General features: G+C 41.3%; 3 non-coding genes across 3 annotated transcripts; all 3 read left to right on the top strand.

Annotated features, from left to right (window-relative positions):
• The first annotated feature begins 14,644 nt into the window (after positions 1 to 14,644).
• Positions 14,645 to 14,717, top strand: Trnat-ugu (transfer RNA threonine (anticodon UGU)). Its single transcript has one exon. It is a non-coding gene; the product is annotated as a tRNA-Thr (tRNA).
• A 991-nt stretch (positions 14,718 to 15,708) lies between these two features.
• Positions 15,709 to 15,799, top strand: Trnay-gua (transfer RNA tyrosine (anticodon GUA)). The gene is given in 2 exon segments: positions 15,709 to 15,745; positions 15,764 to 15,799. It is a non-coding gene; the product is annotated as a tRNA-Tyr (tRNA).
• Positions 15,800 to 16,966: 1,167 nt separating this feature from the next.
• Trnap-ugg (transfer RNA proline (anticodon UGG)) lies at positions 16,967 to 17,038 on the top strand. Its single transcript has one exon. It is a non-coding gene; the product is annotated as a tRNA-Pro (tRNA).
• Positions 17,039 to 17,147: the final 109 nt, after the last annotated feature.

Below are 17,147 nucleotides of genomic sequence, written 5' to 3' on the forward strand. Positions count from 1 at the left end.
GGGAAGGAGTCTTCCAGGGGTACTTCTCCATGTCTACCCAGAAAGGCAGGAAGGGAGCCGCCCAGGAGGTACTTCATTAACAACTCCTTGTTGGGAGGAACCTTGGTCACAGGAGAGGAGTAGAGGGAAGTGTCCTAAAGGTATTAGCCCCCCTCTTCCCGCTCCAACGTGATTATCTATCTACACTAGCTGCCTGTCCTGTGTACTTACTTCACTGTTGTCTAGGATTGCAGTGATAGCCCAGCAAAATGCTGGGGGATGGTATTAGAGAATAGACAAATTTTTACCTTCCAAGGACAGAAATTGTGGTTCTCTGGTAACACTCATTCACACCTTTAAAAAATTTGGTTTATGGGTGGAGAGGGCACATTTCCACACAGAACTATAAACCAGGAGATTGTATGTGTTCATGTTCTGTTTTTTTCTCTCTTGCAAACATATTGTCTGTGTTGGGGAAAAGGCACCCAGGCCTGGCATACTTCCTTCAACTTTGGTCATTGTCTACAAATTACTTGTGTTTCCCCAGAGAAGGAAAAATTGTTCCCATTGTGCATGGCAGGGAGGTGGTGGGGGAGATATACTCAGGACACATATAGGGGATTTTCCCATTAGTCTCCCATAAACTTCTATGGTCTTTGTTATGGGTTGAATTATGTCTCTCCAAGAAAGATAATGTTGAAGCCCTAACTCCCAGTACTTCACAATGTGACCTTATTTGGAAAAAGCATTTCACAGGGATAATCAAATTAAAATAAGGTGAATGTGAATGTACAGTGTTTTCTAAAATTCTGACTATGCTAAGAACTTGATTTTTTCCAACCAATAAGATGAAGCTGACCCACAATCATGGTAGCACTAAGAAAAAACATTGACTTTGCAAACTCTGACCAAACAACAAAGGTCCTTCTCAGACTTCATGCATTTGCTTTTCTTCTAAGTTAGGTGTTTTGTTGTTGTTGGTGGTGGTGGTGGTACCAAGGGTTGGACCCAGGGGCGCTTAACCACTGAGCAACATCCCCAGCCCTTTTTGTATTTTATTTAGAGAGAAGGTCTCACTGAGTTGCTTAGGGCCTAACTAAGTTGCTGAGGCTGGACATTGAACTCTCAATCCTCCTGCCTCAGCCTCCCAAGCCACTGGCATTACAAGCATGTGCCATGGCGCCCAGCTAAATTGGGTATTAAGTAGCAGTAACTCAAGAGAATAGGGACTGTGAATGCTCCAGGGAAAGAAAGATCTGAGCGAAAGTATAGAGGGAGGAGGGAGCCAAAGATGAAAAGTGAAGGACATAGAAATTGCGATTACCCTTTCATGTTTGTACTTAAACTCCCCACTCCCTTCCTTTTCCGAATCCAATCCTAAAGCGAAAACCCTGGACAAAGTCATAAAAGCCAGGTGAAGCATTAGTCTTTTCTGGCATGTTTCTCATTAGATTGTAACTCCTCGGGTGTCTTGTAAATTTCTGACTTTCTGTAATTCAGAGTGAGTTGAATCACCAATGATCTTTCTTGTGGTGGTCCCAGGGTCTCATAAATCTAACTCCATGACGTTCACTCTCTTTCTTCTTGGAGGATTATCTCTAATATGTGGTTCCAGACTGTCCATAGGGGTGGTTATGATGAAAGCACACACAATGCATTAAGCTTCATATTGAAATCACGCTAAGGGGAAATTCCCTTAAAGAGACTCCAGAATCACTCAGAACAAGGACATGAGTGATTGAGAGGATTCAAAAAGAAGGATTGAGAGGGAAAAAATGAAGAACAGAAGGAAAAGAAAATGTGCCATGCATTTATTACAAAGCATTTATTAAATACTCAAAGGGTATCAGGTTGTATACTAGGGTTTCAGCAGACATGAGAGTAGCTTTCTCAGCATTCACTGCAACACCCATATGACCTGACTTCTTTCACTAGAGTGTCTGGAAAGCTAAAAACTATATTCCCCAAGCACCATAACTAAGATCCTATTGTGACCTAGGCTCTGGTGCTTAAAAGAAGCTAATAAGGAGGAATGAGAATCATGATGTAGCAGCATGAAAGATTTTTTTATGCTAGAAAAAGTGTGCCGAAGACCACATAACTGGTCCTTAGCATTGGAGATGCAAAATTGTATGCAGCAGCAATGGCTTGCCAGATATTTTCTTTTGTTATGTAGCACTTTTCCTACCTTCCCTGTTGTCTGTGTACAGAACACTGGAAGTTTAAAATCTCTATTTTCCAGACTCCCTTGTCAGCTGGTTTCAGTTTAGGCTTTATCAATTGTATTTACTGACAAGAGATTAGCAAATGGCACCTACAATGAAGCCATTCTACTTTTGGCTCTGGTAGAGGTAGCAACAGCGTTGGGCCAGGTATCTGCAGGCCACACAAGCTTGAGCTGTCCTGTAGGACAGCTGTTTGGGTAGCACCAATGCTTTAAACAACTCAGGGGCAATGTGGTTTCTCAGCTCCAGCCCAGAAGTGATAGCAGGTTTTGTTCCAGGTAATAATTTTTACTCTGTTGTATCTCCACTTTTCCAACGTCTATGTTACCAATTTCTCTCATTAAAATTATCTCTGCTTTAAATATCTAGTATGGTTTCTATTCTACAGATTGGCTGATGCTAGGCAATCTATTATACCCAATAATAGATACTATTCAAAGTAAACTAGTTAGAGTGAATTCAAGTTTCAAAGAATCTTCACAATCTATACAGACTCTAGGAGCTAGTTAAGAAAGAGACAAAGAGTCATTGCACTCAATGTGTAGAACTAAACCATATACTAAGGAAAAACCTGAAGAAGTATTCAGAGTTTTATAATGTCTTTATGATAGTTCTTATGGGATTTACCCTGGAGGAGTTGATGGATCATTAGGAGGTTCTTAAGGAAAGTGTAACTCCGTACTCTTCCTCCATGATGTTCTGTCTCATATCAGGCCTAGAGCAATGGAGTTGGCCAGCTATGAACTGAACATCTGAAACCATGAATCCCAAATAAGTTTTTTTCCCTCTAAGTTATTATTTTCAGTTATTTTGATCAAAGCAATGAAAAGTTAACACATTGTGTAAATTGATCTAATAAATTCCCTCTTATATATGCATTCTTTTGGTTCTATTTCTCTGATAAATACAGGGACACTTAAACCATATCCAAACTAAAGCATCACCCTATATATCTTTACCACATGTGGTAAGATGTCAGAAAATACATATATGATTTTTTAAACATCCAAGATTTACTTTTGAGTTGTGGATCCCCATGTAGCTCAATATTGATTTTCTTCAAAACTTTGCAAAGATATAAACGAAGTACTGAATTAGAAAGAAAAGAGAAAGCACTTAATTCTAGGTTCGCTTACTTTGTTCTTAGATTCACGTACATTTGCCTAGCATCAACCATGTCCTCAGCTTACTTACCACAGTTGTGTGGTTTATATTTCTGTTTCTCCAAAATACTTAAATTCTTGACAGGAGGAGCAAAAAAGTTCTGGACATGTGGAGTGGAAAGGACCCATGAGGATATGGAATACTATGGAATTCTTTAGTTTTCTCTTCTTGGAATTTATAAGTAATCTCTAACCTCCCTCTACCTCTGATATTGTATAAGTATGAATTCCAGGAAACAAGTCTGAATTCAGGTGCTAGTTCTCTGTGTATGTGTGTGTGTTTCCCAATGAATGTACATTCTCTCTCTCTCTCTCTCTCTCTCTCTCTCTCTCTCTCTCTCTCACACACACACACACACACACACACACACACACACACACACGCCTTACAGAAAAAAAGGAAAAATTATTTGGCTGTATATTGAGGGTACTTATCTTGAAGTCAATGCTCTTCAACAGAACATTTCCTAGAAATAGTTTAACGTATATATTCAGTCCTGCTAGGGTAGAACTTTTTGAGAAATGCTGCATTTCCCTTCTCAAACCAATGTGTGATAAAGTCTCCAAAAGATATACTTTGCACAAAGAGAAGCTTCACTCTATAATGAGTAGGTGACTAATTTCCTCTTCCAGTTAGCTTTTTATTGGCCCAAATCCAGGGCTATCTCGGGTATGATTATCATTCCAACTCTATTGACTCTTAAACCACAAATTGAGTGACTTCCAAGGGGAGGCAAAGGAAGGGTTTCTTGGATCTCAGCTTCTATAGGGCTCCACTTGCCCACTGTCTGGCTGTGATTGTTTCCCATCCTTAGAGGTTGAACTTATATATCTGAGGGAAAGAGATATTAGATGTTTAATATCAAGGGGAAAAAAAAAACAAGTTTGAACAATATTGCAAGAACAAATAAAAAGTGTAGAAACATTTATCAAAAGAGTTTCCAGATAAATCTCATGGTGTAAAAGTGGAAATGCACATCCTTTATTATTACTATCATTATTGTTGTGGGTCTGGGGATCAAACTCAGGTCTTTACACGTTAGGCAAGTGCTCTATCACTGAGCTATACCCCCAACCCCAAAATGCACATCCTTTAAACAACTAAGATTTAACTAGTGCTTAGCCCTTTGGTTATTTGTTCTAGGATAATGATAGATTCCCCATACTCCAAGTCCAATTCGAATCCCAGATGAGCTTTCCTTTTTCAAAAATAGTCTTACCAAAGTGTAACTGGCAAACGATAAGGTGAAAAAATTTAAAGTGTACAATTTCATAAGCTTTGATGTGAAACCATCACCAAAATCAAAATTATCATTAGCAAGCCTCCTCTTACCCTTGTGTAATTTCTCTTTCCATTCTTCCCTGCCATCCCTAGGCATTTTTTGTATAGATGGAATCAAGCAGTGTTAGGTTTTTATCACGGTGACCAAAATACCTGATAAGAACAACTTAGGGGAAAAAAAGTTTATTTTGGGCTTATGATTTCAGAGATTCAGTCCATGGTCAGCTGACTCCATCACTCTGGACCCGAGGTGAGGGTCATGGTAGAAAAGTATGGTAGAGGAAAGCTGCTCAGCTTATATCAGCCAAGAAGCACACAGAAAGAGAGAATGGGGAAGAGGCTGTAGAGAAGATAAACCTTTCCAGGGCATGACCCCAGTGACCTACCTCTTCTGGTCATGCCCCACTTGCCTACAGATACCATCCAGTAATCTATTCAAATGATTAATCAAGCAAATGGATTAATCCACTGATTGGGTTACAACTCTCATAATCTAGCTGCGTTTTATGTTCTTCATTAACACAGGAACTTGTAGGGGATACTTCAAATCCAACCACCACATACAACATACATATATATATGAGAGAAATGCTCATATATATATATATATATATATATATATTTGGTCTGATATATATATACATATATAGATATATAGATAAATATGTATATGTCTGATTTCTTTCACCTGGCATACTTATTTTGATACTCATCCATGTGGTGTTCTACTGTATGAATATACCACAATTTGTTAATCTATTCATCTGAAGAACACTTGGGTTGTTTCCAATTTGGGGCTGTTACAAATAAAGCTGACAAAAACATATATGTACGAGTCTTTGTAATGAACATCCACTTTTATTTATTTTATTTATAATACCTAGTAGTTAAATGGGTGTATTACATGTATATGTAACTTTTGAGGAGACTGAAAATGTGTTTTCCAAAGTGTTGCACATTTTACACTTTCATCAGATGTGCATGACTTTTGGTATGGTGAGTCTTTTAAGTTTTAGCCAATGTAATAGCTCCATAGTAATATCACATTGTGGTTATAATTTTTATTTCCCTCATGGCTAACAATGTTGAGGATCTTCTCAGGTATTGATTTTCCATTCCTATAATTTTCATGTGCAAAAAATCTGTTCAAATATTTTATCTACTTTTCAAATAGGTTATTTGTTTTTTATTGAGTTTTGTAATATATATAGACATACACATACACGCACTATATATATATAGTGTGTGTATGTATATATATATAGTGAGTACATATACACATTCTCTATATGTGTGTGTGTGTGTGTGAGTGTGTGTGTATGGTGCATACAAGTCCTTTTTCAGATGTGTGGTTGGTAAATATTTTAAGTCTGTGCTTTGTCTTTTCATTCTCTCCAATATGCCTCTAGAAGAGTGCAAGATTTTTATTTTAATAGGATCCAATTTATCAATTTTTCCTCTTTGAATTATACTTTTGATATCATATTTGTTAGTCAGCTTTCTGTCACTGACAAAATACCTGGGAAAAATAAACTTCAAGGAGGTTCAAAGGTTTCATTGCATGGTCACTTGGTCTGGTTGCTTTTGGGTGTGTGGTAAGTCGGTATGTCAAAGAGGAAGCATGTGGAAGAGGAAAACTGCTAATCTCATTGCAGCAGGGAAGCAAAGGGAGAAAGAAGAAGGGACTGGAGTCCCAAAAACCCTTCACAGGTACCCTCTCAATTACCTATTTCCTCCAATTAGGCCCCATCTCCTAAATTTCTAAATTTTCTACCACCTCCCAATAGCATCAACTGGGGACAAAGCCATGAGCTTTGAGGAGACATTTAACATCCAAACCACAATAATATCTAAACAAACTTTACCTCATTCTAGATCTGATTTTTTAGAAGTTTTATAGTTTTGAATCAAAGATCCATTTTTAGTTAATCATCATATATGATGTGAGAGATGAACTGAAGTTCATTTTTTTGCATGTGGATATCCAATTGTTCCAGATTCATTTGTTGAAAAGATTATTATTTTATTGATGCAAAATAAAGACTCGGCTTTAAAGGAAAATAAGAAAATTGTTTATTCTGAGCCAAAGTAAATGACCATAGCCCAGGAACATGGATTAAGTTACCCCAAATGACATGGAAGAGATCACATGAACTTTTATAGGCACAGATCAAGGAAAGTCATAAATCAATAAATTCTCTAAATACACTGATAGGGGTTTTACATAGTCAGTTCAAGGTAAAACAGGGGAAATATGACCTTTGGACTAAGGCAGTATTTCACCGTGTTTTAGCAAGAAGAATGGTCAAGTCACAAGAATGTTAGGTCAGATACAAAAGATCAGAAGTGATGGCCTGTTGTCTAAAGGACTTGGAGTAGTTTTTATTTCAAGGCTCCCTGTGCCTGTCATGCAGGCACGCTGGCCCATTTTATCTCCTTTTGGGAGAAAGAAGTTGTCCTCTGGTATTTGCTTGAAGAATTCTATTGCAATATAACTTCTTAGGGAAATTCTTATTTTCACATTTTACTAAATTGTTTTTTGCATCTTTGTTAAAAATTGATCATTATTATGGTTAGGATATGAGGTATCCAGTTGGTAAACCAATTTTGTAATCTGCAGGGAAATGCTTTACCACTCATTGTGCTCCATAAAAATTTCCCGTTGTCAAGGAAAATAGGTTTATTCAAAGTTGGCTTTGCATGTGCAGACCATGTAGCCCATCTTGTAGAGTGCCTGCCTCTACAAGTGCCTGCTGGAGGCCAGGGTTCGAGTCCCCTGCACTGTGGGATTGTGGAAATAACAAACAAGGTTGGCTTTGAGGAAGATAGAGAACTCTTTGTGTCAAATCTCTACCTTCAGGGACACAAACATATTTTATAAGAGAAAGGCACAGTGGAACAAAAGATAGAAAATATATATGTAGATTTAGCTAACCAGAGAGTCAGTCGTAATTTCCTTGGCATCTGTCCTTAACATGAGGAAGTATTTTATTTTCAGTGTGAGGAAATTCAAGTGCTTTGTTTCAACTTGATCTCTCAAAGAATAACAGTTTCCCAAGTCCTCATCTCTACTTCCGGTTAGTCCACATGTTAGGACCCAATAATCACAGTGAACTCTTTTCTCCCAATTCCTTTGCTTGTGAAATCTCACTCTGACCTCTTGTTTTAGGCATCTTGGACTCCAAGGTAGTTAAACTCTTTGTCCTGAGGCATAATCATTCTGGAGAGAATAAATAATAACACTTCCATATCTACCTATCTGTTCTTGCAAACTTCTTTTCAGTTCACTTCAGTTACCTTTAGGTACTCTCTCTTTTTGATCATTTCTTGTATTTAATGTGATCCTTGAGACCAAGGAAAACATCAGCAAAAGAAGGGAATTAAAAATTCCTTCAATTCGAATGGGTTTGGTGTGTAGCAGAGTTTCCTCCCCTTCTTTGCCTTTTCATTAAGTTCTTTCTTTGTATCTTCTGTAGCATTTTCATAAGGATGGACATAGGCATAGATGAGAGACCACAGTTCAGAAGTAGTTCTGAAAAATTACAAAAGTAAGATTGAAATATACTTTACCTTTATCTTTTACATAGGATGAAGTACAGGAAGAAGGACAGAACAATTTGAAAATTTCATAATTGACAGAATATATGCACATAAAGTATGGTGTTGAATAGGTAATGGCAATTTGGATGCTTACTTTTAGGTGCCATGAGCCACCTCCATTGCTTTTGTCCTGTTCAGAATCTTTAGAGTGGAAGTAAAGAGGAGATAGCAAAGATAAAAAGGTGTTATGGACCTAGAGAAAGAAGGAAGTGCACCTGAGTGAACAATAAGGGCATTGTAAATAAGAACATTGAAATGGCCTTTCTAGGATAAGTGATTTTGATAGGCATGAAGAAATAGGAAATCATTCTGTTTCAAGAAATAATGAGAAAGTGATCAGAAATAAAAAGATGTGAATTAGATTTGGGAAATTATAAGTAGATCAATCTGATTAAAACAAAGATTTCTACAAGGCAACCTGTTGCCAATATATAACTATTATTTGATAAATGTTTAACAGAATATTAGAAAATAAAGTAGTGTAGAGTGTCAACACTGAGAGTAAATCTAGTCTTAGTTAAGAGTCTTTAAAATGATAATAGTTTTTGCTAAAATAGAAAAGAGGTATTTCTCTATTTATTTCAGGAAATGTCACAGACTCTAGGAGTATAGGATACAGCCAGGTCCCTGAATCAGAACTAGGGACTTGGAGGGTATCCAGGCTTCCTTCTAGCTTTCACAAGTCCTCCTTTTTGTACTTTGGCCTCTCTCCCTTATATATTATAGATAGGCTTTGTCTGCTTCTCAGTCATATAGTAGCATATGCTTGATCTTACAGCTCCTACATTTCCAATCTCATTTCTAGTAATGATAGGATAAATAATTTGAATTTTTCCCTTGAATAAAAAATGATATAAAAATGCTGGATAAGATTTACCAAATCTCTGGAAAAGCATCAAAGTGTTAATATAGTAGTTAAGCAACCAATAGGCCAGGATTTATGGGAAAGGCAGAATCTAGAGAGTTAAGGGTAATATTTGGACATGGAGTTTTGCTAATTCCTGCAAAGTTGGACTTCATTTTGGTAGCCTATTTGGGTGGGAGAAACAAGAGGATGAGATGTCAAGACCCAGCATGAACCAAAGATGTGACCTCTTATAAGAGGTACTCCTAATATTAAGTAGAGACGCAAGGTAAGGATGAACAAGAAGTAAACCTATGTTTATTTTCCCATTTCCCTTAAATGTTTTGGAGCTCAGCAGAAATCAGTTGAGTTTAGCAAGGGAAAACAGAAAGAATAAAGACTTTTCCTAAGAAGCTCTAACAAAGATCAGCATTCTCTTTGATGTGCAACTTGTATTTACATATCATGGAGGTCCAGGGAATGCCTAGCCATGAAATTTGTTTAGGGTTGTCTTGGGTTGATAGCTTTTCAGGTACCTGTGAGAAACAAAAGTAATGTTTGTTTTGTTTCATTTTAAATGAAAATAGCTGGACCCCATGGTGTAGGCCTATATTTCCAGCAGTTTGGGAGCCTGAGGCAGGAAGATTGCAAGTTCAAAGCTATCCTCTGCAATTTAGCAAGACATTCTGGATTCAATTCCCAGTACAAAAACAAACAAACAAAGAAAAAAATCACTACAGAGTTGAAGAAATAGCTCCTATTGGAGAGTGCTCGCCTAGCATGCACAGGGGCCATGGTTCGAGTCCCTGGCGCCTCAGGGGAGGGAAAAAATAAAATCACTGCAAGCGATTTTTCGAAGACACTGAGCAGTACACATTCAAAGATGACCAATCACACACGGAAAAAAAGCAACATGAGTGAGAATCAACAAAAGCAATAGCATAAAATTCAATTAGGATGATCAGTTATAGATATTAAAATGACTATAACTATTAGTGTTTTTTTTTTTTTAAGTTGAAAAATATCCATAAGGAACAGGAAACGCAAAATTGGACCCAGCACTTTTGAAGAAGAATCAACAAGAACTTCTAGAATTGGAAATTACAATTTAAGTCAAAATAAGTAATATAGAAGGCTTTTTTTTCTTTTCTTTTCTTTTCTCTTTGTACCAGGGATTGAACTCAGAGGGACTTAACCACTGAGCCACATCCCCAGTCCTTTTTTTGTATTTTATTTAGAGACAGGGTCTCACTGAGTTACTTAGGGCCTAGCTATGTTGCTGAGGCTGGCTTTGAATTTGTAATCTTCCCACCTCAGTCTGCAAGCCCACTGGGATTATAGGCATGCATCACTGAGCCTGGTATAGTAGGCATATTTAACAGCTGATTAAACATAACCATAAAGAGAGTTAAAGAACAGTATCACAGGCACGAATGTGTTATCCAGAATGCAGTATAAAGAGACAAAAAGAGTTTGAAAGAAATGGAGGACAGGAGCAAAGCTCTAATATATATTTAATTACAGTTTCAAGAAAAGAGAAAAATATAGAACAAATGCAATATGTGAAAAAGACAATGGTTGAAATGTGCTGAAATATGTTTCCATACCCCAAAGTCATATGTTGGAGTCCTAATTACCAGTACCTCATAATGTGACTATATTTGGACATAAAGGACTTTAAAAAGTGTTAGGTCCTCTAATAGGCTTTAAATTACCTTCAAAAAGATAATGAAGTTAAAATGAGGCCATGAGGGTGAGCCTCAATTCAATCTGTGCCCTTATAAGAAGAGCAAATTTGGATGCAGAGTGACAGTAGGGTTGTACATGCATAAAGGGATGATCATGTAAAAAGATGGAGAGAAGGCAGTCATCATAAGCCAAGAAAAGAGGCCTCAGAAGAAATAAAATACACCAACATCTTGATCTTGGATTCCTGACCTCCAGAATCATGAGAAAATAAATTCCAGTTGTTTCGTGGGTTTTCCCTGTGGGTTTATTTACTTCTGTTTTCTACTTCTAAACTGAAATCTTCCCTGGCTTCATCTGACTGATTGAACCCACATAACATGCTTACTTCCAGTTGCAAACTGGGAAAGCAAGTTTTTCTCCCAAAGCTTACTTATAATATGTGAAATTACCAAATGTAAAGAAAATGTTTAAAAGATGTTGGACAATACTAATATGACAAATACCTACAACAGGACTGTCAGATAGCTGCTGTTTTCTCCTTTTATTCTTAGCCTTCAAGAACTCATAGCTCTCAGAGGCTCTAACTCAATGGATGACTTATATGATTTGATCTAACCTTGAAAATGAAATTCTAGACTCAAGAGTATTCTGTTGTACAATTCCCACAAACTGCTCCATCTCACCTCAAATTCAGCCTATCTAAATCCTAGCACTTCCTCATTCCTTCTGTCCTCTTCACATACCCTTGAGGAGTAGGCTTTCTTTTCCCCCAGCAATGCTCATATTGCTTCTCCAAGGTACCATTGATAGTACTCTCTCTTTCCTCTTTGTTGTACTTCGTATTTAAGTTTAGCAGAATCCTTCTTCCCTATTTCTCTCATTCATTCCTTCCTTTCCAGTCCCATAACCATTACCCTTTGGTAGCTTTGTTTGATCATCTGGTGTTGCTGACTTTGGTTTCTCCTCTCTTCAATGTATTCTGCAATCCATGCGTGGTGAGTTTCCATTTTCTATTCTTGAAATAGGTCGAACTTCATTTTATTAACCTGTCTTCTCACCTACTCTCACTTCAAGGAGGGTGCGCATCTGTTCCAGATAGTGGTCTACCATAGACCCTTAAATACCTTAGTCTTTGTCTCTGACTTTGCTCATAATTTTCTTCTGTCATGGATTGCTGGACCCCTAACTTGTGTAAATCTCAATATCTATTCATAGTGCAGTCTGGTCTTAAACATCACTCAGGATGGATGGTTCACCTTGCAAACTTGTGGACCTTGGAATAGCCACCATCTCTATACACCTGACACAGCTACTTTTCATTGCTGTGTTTCTTGAAAACTATAGGGGTATTTTTTTGTTGTTCCACAAGACGATGGTAGTGTCCAATCTGCAGCCCAGGTCAGGTATGCTGTGTGGAGTGTGTGGCCAGGTGCATGTGGCCACAGAGGACTGACTGGGACTGGCGTGTTCATTCCTCTTCCTGCCTGCTCCTCAGGCTTCAACTGTGCTTGGAGTGGCTGGGTGCGAGGATGGAGCATAGGAAGAAATTCCTCCTCATTAAATGCCTGACTATTGGCATCATCCAGCAAGAACCCTCCACTAACAAGTCCAGAGATGAGTCACCTAGTCCCTGACAGAAAATTGTCAGCAAACATCAGAAACTGAAGAGGCAAGGAAGGACCCTCCCAACATCTTTCAGAGGAAGAATGACCCTGCCGGTACCCTGATTCTGGAATTCTAGCCTCCAGAATGGCCTGGACAGGAGTCCTTAGAGCCAGCCCACAACTGCCCCAGGACTGTGTCAACACCCTACAAGGAGCCTCAGAGTCCAGCATTAGGGAGGCCATCACACTGCTTACCGATGGCCTGTCATGCTCCGGGCAATCCTCAAGTCTGGAAGAGGAAGAGGGCACTGGTCCTGGCCTCCCAGAAGCCCTGAGCTCAGCAGGGGGTGTGGAGTTGGGGGAACAGCCATCTGCCCACCTGCCACCGCAGGTCTGGGTTCCTGTGTCCCCCACTAGACAGGTTCCCCCAGACTCAAGGCAGAGGAAGTGACTGCCATGCCTGGGGTACTACAGGGGATGCCAGCTATCAGTCCTCCCAGGAAGCATGCAGGGCCCTGGGCCCATCCTGGCCTCAGTCTGTGGCCTTTCCTGCAGACAGCGGGGCCAGAGTTCCAGCAGGGAGATGCCTGTGAGAAGTTGGTCAGACAGAGACAGGGACTGGGTGAGAACCCCCAGGGCATTTTCCTTCCTGTGCTGGAAGGCAGTAGGCTCAGTCCTGAAAGTTCTGGGACCCTGATTGTCCAGAGGCATCATTTGCATTTTGGGGAAATTGAACTGAAGTCTGGAGCTGACCCTTGGCTGGGACTGGACTTCCTGGGAAAGGGCACTTGTTTAATGGTCAGAGACACGTGTGTGGATGGAGGCAGGAGGCCCCTTAGCCCCTGTACCCAGCCCCCATGGGGAGGGGCCTCCACTGTCAGCATCTTGACAGACAGCCCCTCTCCCCTCCACTCTCCTGGCTTTGTCCCAGGCCTCCCTGAGAAAAGTGGTGTGGCCCCAGCCTGTTCTACCCTCACTGCCTTAATGGGCCAGCCTGGACCCAGTGGACACAGGTGAGATGACTTGACCAGGTGGAACATCCTATTCTGTGCCTTCCTGAAGGACCCTCCCTGCAGAGATTAACAGGAACAGTTTGGCTATTCCAAACTGGATGGCTGAGAGGGGTCTGGAAGAGATCTAAGGGGTGGTTTTCTGGGCTCCAGGATTTTGGAGACATGAAATGTGAAGGGCAAACAAACCATAGCAGCATTCTTTCAGATCAAGGACTGAAACGTTGAGTCCTGTGGTGAGACCACATTTAACTCTGGAAAACTGCCAAGCCTTTCTTAAGTGGGTGAACTACCGTGCCCTGCAGCAGCAATGCATGTGAATCCCTATTTTTCACACAGTTGATATTGCACCATGAAGATTTTATTTCTTGATAAGCATTGAGTGCCATCTCAGTGTCTTAGTTTTCTTGTCCTCAGGACAACTGGTGCTCACACTGTTTCCTATGGTGCTTTGCCATCTGCATTTCTTCTCTGGTGAGATGTCTCTCCAGATCTTCACCCACTTTTAAATGGAGTGCTTGTTTTCTTATTATTAAATTTCTTACTCCATTTCAGATACAAGTCTTTTAAAGATATGTACTTTCCAAATATCTCTCTCAGTCTGTGGCTTCTCTTTTTCTTCCCAAGTATGACTTTTTCACAGTACACATCTCTATAGGATTCAAATTTGAAAAACAAACGAACAATGACAGTTACTTCAGGATAAAGGTCATATCTGCATCTCTAGTTCCTAGTGCAGAACCTAGCACAGTATTGAAAGGATGAATTAAGTAGCGAATTAGTGACTGCTTGCTCTGGCGCTGACTTGGAGTTGTGAGAAAGGTCCATACTTCTAAGGAACTTGGAAGAGAGACGGTTGCAGTTTCGTGGAAGTCCTGAGTCCAAGAGAAAAACAAGTGTGGAAGTCGCAGTTTCAGGCGAGACCCGTGGCAGATTTCTTTCTCTTTGCAGGGTTTTCCTTCTTAATTTTTACAATGTGAAGGAGTGTGTGTGTGTGCGTGTCTTTCATTGTGTTAGTCTGTGTCGGGTTGGGCACATAGCTCCAATCTTAGGATAGTGGTGGTCTGTCACTGGCCTCTACACTGCACCATTTCCAGTAACACCAGAGCCCGCGGGTTGAATTCCAGTACTGTTAACTGGGAAGCAGAAGGAATGAAATCAGGTTTTGCATCCTATCCTCACGTGGTCCAAGTAGAAGCCCAGGAACGTCTTCCTTTTCTAAGAAACAAAGAGGAACGGTCCTCGCGAGGCCCTATAGCTCAGGGGTTAGAGCACTGGTCTTGTAAACCAGGGGTCGCGAGTTCAAATCTCGCTGGGGCCTGGCGAGTTGGTACACCTTTTGATTTAGGGGGGGAAAAAAATGAGACTAATTCCAATTTGCCGGTGGTCCAGAAAACACCAACTAAGCGGAACCCTCCTCCTTTTAGTTTCCTGTATGAGTGCGCAAGTGCGCTGCTGGAACGTGGCGGAGTCCATGACAAGCTGTGAGCAGCGCGGTCAGCCTCCACCGCATCCTGGCTATGCTGACCCGCCCACTCGTGCCCTACACCTGCAGCGCTGGAGCGGGGAAGTAGGGCGGCCCAGGGAAAGAACAGACCGAACCCTCAAGCACTGGGCAGGTTTGAGTCCAGAACAAGACCCTTTCCCCAAGGGAGAAAGTCGGCGACAGCCATTTAGGTCAGGCGTCCAGAAGGCGCGCGCCATTGGCCAGGGTTCATGATCACTCCGCTATCTCAGCGGGGAGAATTAAGTGCCCCCAAATTTGGGGGCGAAATTTGAGTCATTAAACTTGATATTGACAAAAAGAAATTGTGGCTTCCTTTTTGAAAGACCTAACACTGTTTTCCTCAGACGCGAATCATCACAGAAACTCTAGATTTACGCCTCCCTATAATTTTCCGCACGCTCTCCCTCCCCCAAGCATGCGGACGTGGCGATGGAAGCGAGAGGCCTCCCACCCAAACCGGCTCGCCACACCCTGCAAGCGCCGGAAGTGACGCATTGAGAAGAAGTGTGGTAGCATTCGGGTGCCCCTCCGCCCAGCTGGTGCTGGGTGGGAATGTCTAGGTTCCCGGGTGTCTGTTGCCCGAGTTCCGCTTCCACCCTCCACACACAAAGGCACACATGTCCTGGAGGACACCAAGCCCCTTAGTGAAGCAGAAGGACTGTCCCTACAACTACGGACGCAGGACTTTCTTGCAAATTGGCTTTGTGCCTTCACTGTGGCCCTGTCCCAAAATCTAAATCATCTTCGGTCTGCTTGTGGTGTCTATGCCCTGATCAGGGAGTTCTTGAGGCTTCCGTTCATGCTTCCTTCGATAGCTCAGCTGGTAGAGCGGAGGACTGTAGTGCAATCTGGTTATAGCTATCCTTAGGTCGCTGGTTCGATTCCGGCTCGAAGGAAGAACTGCTGTTTTGGATTCACTCTAGTGAATAATAAGTCTCTGTACCATATTCTGATCTGAAATCTTCCAACCTCTAAAAAAACCTTAATTGACTTTGGAGAAGTGTATCTCGGTTTATCACGCTTAAAAAGCTGAATTGTGTGAATCCTTTCTCTGTATTGGAAAGGCCAGGGATTACCTCCCTAGAGGCTTACTTTTGACTTCTAATTCATCCTTGTTTGTCTGAAATACAAAAGTCAGAGGAAAGACTCCTGAATGGGACAGAATAACGTCGTTGGTGTCCACGCGTATTTGCCTATGTGCTGCGCGTCCTGCAGAATTGCGATTCGCAGAAGAAACCTCCATAATTGTGATTTTTTCAGCCCGTGTGATAGCCCCTACTCTACACATACACACGTCCTTCGAGGAAAAGGCAATTTTAAGATACTTAAGTATTATTTATTTATATAGCTCCACCAGAAGATTTTTACCTGAGGCAGGACGGGAAGGAGAAATAGAGTCTGACGTGAGCTGGGATGAAAGTGGGGGCGGGAATTCCAGACAGATGAAACTATTTAAGCAAAGGTGAGGAGGCGAAGGACGTGCTGCCTACTCAGGGAGACTGCCAGGGCACTACAGTGTTAGAACACGCAACAAAGTGCTTCGCCTCCGAACTACTTGTTCACCCGCAGCACCCTCTAGCTCCTGGGATTTTGATGCTCCTCAGTCCTGTTTCTAGAATTTTACGTTAACGCGAGGTAGAAACAGGGGGGTCCAACACTTCCGGTGCGCTTGTCCTGGGTTCCGGCCTCTACGGCCCTGAGTCCGAGCTCCGCTCGGGTCCTGGAGCTCCAACCTGGTTCACTCCAGGGTCGAGCATGAAGTTAGACCCTGGACCTGGCTCAGTGGAACTCAGGAGTGTGGCCTTCAGTCTGAAAAGCTGCCTCCCTGATCGCCCGTGTCTGGAGGTGTACAGGACGTGAGAGGAAAGGAGAATAAGTAGGGACAGGCCCAGTGTCAGACACAGAACTTGGTAAAGATGGGAGAAGAACTAAACCAGGTGGGAAGGAAATGGCATCAGAGGGAAAACAAAAAAACAAAGTTCAAAACACGAGAACTGCCTGGCGGCCAATTGCTGCCACAAAGGTGTAGTTCAGAACGTCCCTGAAAAGGAGCTGAGCGCCGTGGCTCGTTGGTCTAGGGGTATGATTCTCGCTTTGGGTGCGAGAGGTCCCGGGTTCAAATCCCGGACGAGCCCTACGTGGCTTTCTTTTTTTTTTTTTTTCCTTCTCCCCCTGCCCCCCCCCCCCCCAACCACTAGAAAAAGCTAAATTGTGTACAAACTTTCTCGTGCTTGAATGAAAGAA

The sequence above is a fragment of the Sciurus carolinensis genome, chromosome 2 (genome assembly GCF_902686445.1).
Source record: "Sciurus carolinensis chromosome 2, mSciCar1.2, whole genome shotgun sequence".
Classification (NCBI taxonomy): domain Eukaryota; kingdom Metazoa; phylum Chordata; class Mammalia; order Rodentia; family Sciuridae; genus Sciurus; species Sciurus carolinensis.